This window comes from Pithys albifrons, chromosome 1, assembly GCF_047495875.1.
Source record: "Pithys albifrons albifrons isolate INPA30051 chromosome 1, PitAlb_v1, whole genome shotgun sequence".
Classification (NCBI taxonomy): Eukaryota; Metazoa; Chordata; class Aves; order Passeriformes; family Thamnophilidae; genus Pithys; species Pithys albifrons.
Window position 1 is genome coordinate 13,759,525 of NC_092458.1, and position 4,286 is coordinate 13,763,810.

A 4,286-nucleotide genomic window follows, 5' to 3' on the forward strand; every position below is an offset into this window, starting at 1 on the left:
TCTATTTTCACCTTGCCTTTCAACATGGCAAACTTCATTGAGTTTTTACTTTTCCCTTCTTTGACTGCATATTTCAGTATTCTGTCTATATAATTTGGACATTTTTGTTAGAGGTTGCTAATTCTAATTTCATAAAATTGGCCACTAGTGTCATAGCTGGTTTCCAAGACAGCCATTGAACTTTGTCTTTTGAAAACCTTCTGCTAATGTTCTTTTCTCTCATGAGCCTCAACCAATCTTCAGCTTTGTTAACACCTTTCTCCCATAGTTCCTTTGTAGCTAGGCATTTCCAACCTAATTCTCCACTCTTCCACCTTATGAAGTCATCAGTCTCCCTCCAAAACCAGCTGGGTATTTTTGTCTAGAAGTACCTCTGTTCTTTTGAGCTCGTTTTTGTGGGACAATTCCCCCATTTGCTTTATCTGTGAACTTCTGTGTCCTGTAATCATTCCTCTTTGGGTCCCTGTTTGGAAATCTTAGCCAAGCATAAAGCGATTCTGCGAGCAGGACATACTCAGCTTAGACGTATAAAAATTATTCATTGATTATCACACACAATGACTACTACTAAGTTAGACATTAATGTGCTCAGCACCTTTTATAATACATAAGCATATATAATTTGCTCTGCTAGCCAGACAGGCCAAAGACAGAAACAAGAAAGGGTAACTCCTACAGCTCCCTGGAGCACAGCCACAGTCATGCGTCCTTCTGACATCCTGTGTGTTCTTTTATACTTGCCCATGTCAGTGCTTTCCCTTGTCTTACCCTGTCTGCAATTTCAGCTTTCTCATCTCACAGGAATCTCCTCTTCAGACATTCTGACAGCCTTTTTTTTCCTTTTTCTCCCATAACTTAGCAATTTCCTCAAAAGTCTGAGCCATGGTTACATACCTGGCTACATACATTCCTTCAGCAATGGACCTGGTATCTTTAGTCACAGACACCTGAGTGGACTTTTACATAGGAGGAGTCACACTCCTCTTTTTTAGCAATGAGATTAAGGAAATGAATTGGTTTTAAGTGGTCACCAGTCAAACCCATAGCTTTGAGTATCAGTTGCTCAGCACTAGCCTGCGTGTGTGTGTGTGTGTGTGTGTGTGTGTGTGTGTGTGTGACTCGGCTTCGCGAACGAAGATTTGGGAAGGGCTCTCCCCACGTGGGTGTGCCCTTCCAGCCTGCACAGTGGATTTTGTAGGTGAAGCTCAGCATGCACAGAACTGGCCCCACCGTTTAAGTCCTGAGGTTCATCTGCCATGGCCAAGCGAGCTTGGACAGTGACAGTGAAGTCCTCAGGACTAGAACCTACAGCACCCGGCATTTCCCAGGAGGTCTCCCATCCAAGTACTAATCCGGGGCTGACCTTGCTCAGCTTCCGAGATCTGACGGGATCGGATGTCAGGGAGGCATTTAACTGCCTCTATTCTCATGCTTATGCCATAAGAAAAGCTTATACTTTTCCTTGTGATGCAGCCTTATACATTTCTGTAGATCTCAATATACTGCCATAAATCAATACATTTTCTTGAACATTTCAGTCAATGTATCAGCATTTGGATATAGGCCATTTTGAACTCATTTGTAAAAATCCCTGCATTAAATCATTAATGACACCTTCCATAACAAAAATCTTCCATCCTCCCCATTAAAAGTTATTAAGCAGAGCTTATGGAAGAGACTTATTTTTATAAATATATACTTCTGAATTGTACAGATAGCAACTGTGTCAGTAATAAGCCTTTCAAGTTAAGTTTGACTCTCAGTGATTTTCTTTCTCCTCATTTTCCATGTAGATCTCAAATCTGTGAGCTAAGAATTCAGCCTTACTGACATACATTTTACAATAATCACATCACTAGCCAAGTTAATTGTGCTGATCAAAATTATAATAAAAAGTGCTATTACTGAAAGCTCCTTTTGGTCCTGTAGCTTAGTCTGTTACAGGAAATGATTTTACACACACTTTCAAATGCCTTGTAACTTAACAATATTGGTACTCCAAAATACCTGTTCTGAACAATTCCATGTTGTAAAACCATTGAAACATTTATGCAACTCGTGTTTGTGCATTGTATTCTTAAGAAAATGTGGAAGTATTACAAACAGCTACTAAAGGAGAGAAGAAGGTCATGCTATAAAAATGTTGAATATAAACAAATTTATCTAAACATGAACATGAAGCAGATGAAATAAGCTTTGACAAAAGATAAGGGTTTGATAGAGTTTAGATATGGGAAAGGGAAAGGACTGAGCTGAGATAGTGAGGAAGACTCACAGACTTGCAGAATCAACTAGGTCAGAAAAGACCTTTGCGATTGAGTCCAACCTATGACTGAACACCATCATGTCAACTAGACTATGCCACTAAGTGCCATGTCCACTCTTTCCTTAAACACCTCCACAGACAGTGATGCACCACCTCCTTGGTCAGCCAATTTCAATGTTTAACAACACCATCCATGAAGAAATTCTTCCTGATGTCAAACCTGAATCTTCCCTGGCACAGCTTGAGGCCATTTCCTCTTGTCCCGTCACTGGTTGTCTGGGAGAAGAGACCAAACCCACTTGGCTACAATCTCCTTTCAGGCAGTTGTAGAAAGTGATAAGGTCACTTCTGAGCCTCCTCATCTCCAGATTAAACAACCCCAGCTCTCTCAGCCACTCCAGGTTCTTAACAAGCTTCATTGCCCTTCTCTGGATACGCTCCAGCACCTCAATGTCCTTAAGAAGTCTTTAGGCCAAAGGAGACACAAGTGTTTTTCTTTTGTGGACATAAACTAAAAATACAAGAAGTTCCACCTCAACATGAGGAAGAATTTCTTTACACTGAGAGTGGCAAAGTGCTGGAACAGGCTGCCCAGAGTGGTTATGGAGCCTCTCTCTCTGGAGACATTCAAAACCCATCTGGAATTGTTCCCATGTCACCTGCTCTAGGTGACCCTGCCTTGGCAGGGGTTTTGGACTATCGGATTTCTAAAGGTTCCTTTCAACCCTGATATTTTGTGATTTTGAGTTCCAGCTGCTACATTTGAGACACCATCTTGTTTACTGTCTTTGGCAATGACTTGTTTGTACTTGTAACTATCCATGTTTAAAGGTTTAATTTTTACCAGCTCACAAAGCCAAATATACATCACCCATTTCTAATTCATTAATAGGTCAGACACAGTACAGAAGGAGCAGGAGGCTAACTAATGTACTTGAGTTCACATCCAAAAGAAAGGCCTTCTCCCATCTTCATGACCTTTGTACTTCCCACAGGTGTCAACCAAGTATTAATTTAGATACAAGTGTGGTCCAAATGATAGTACTGACTACTACAAATTAGAATTCTGGCTGCAATTAAGGGAAGAGGGTTTTTTCCATCACTAGGGTTCATCTGGTGTTCTCATCTGAAAACTAATCCTGTAAATACTGGGAAAGAATGAAGGATGATGAAAAGAGCAGATGGAGCACACTCCATCACGAGGTGGTGTGGTGGCTCTAAGACAATTCTAGGGCTCTGTCTTTTAACTATTGCTCTTCAGCAGCTGGAAAGCTGGCTCAACTCTGCACAGACATTTTCGACAAAATCCTAGCACAATAGCTGCACCTTCTTCTATTCCAAATCCATCCCAGCATCATTCAGGTATCAGCAAAATTCAAGGATAACAGATGCAACAGGAGGAGCCTAATCCGTGTTAATTCTAACATAGTGTTTTTTCCCCAGTTTAGTTTTAAACCCGACCGACTTCAGGGAGAGTTCACACCTCTACACTTCTCTCCGTCTCTCCCTCAGGCATCTCTGTTCTCCCTCAGTAAGCCGGTGCCTCCTTCACCCGCTGGGGCTGCGGGATCCGCCCGCATCTTCAATCTGTGACCGATGTTTGCACCGTCTCTCGCCTGCCAGAAGGGTGCGTGGACTCACCTTTCTAAAACACACACACTTACAAAACAAGGGGGAGGGGGAGTTAATCTTTACTGCCACCCTGAGATCTCCCCGCATCAACAAACCGCCCCTCAGGGCCTGCGGCCCGAGGCAGGGCCTGTGCTCGGGTGGGACACCGACCCGCAGAGCGTCAGCGACAACCCCGCGGGGGCGAGCCGCGCCCGCGGGCACACCCAGCGCCCGCCGGCACATGGAGGGCCCGGGGGCGGGCAGGAGGGCGGGCCGGGCCTCCCTGTCCCGGGCACGGCCCCGCCTGCCCCCGGCACGACCCCGCCGCAGCCGCAGCTCTCGGGCCTCCCCGCTGTCCCCGCCGGGCAAGGACTGCGCAGGCGCGCAGGAGGCGGTGTCACGGGCCGGG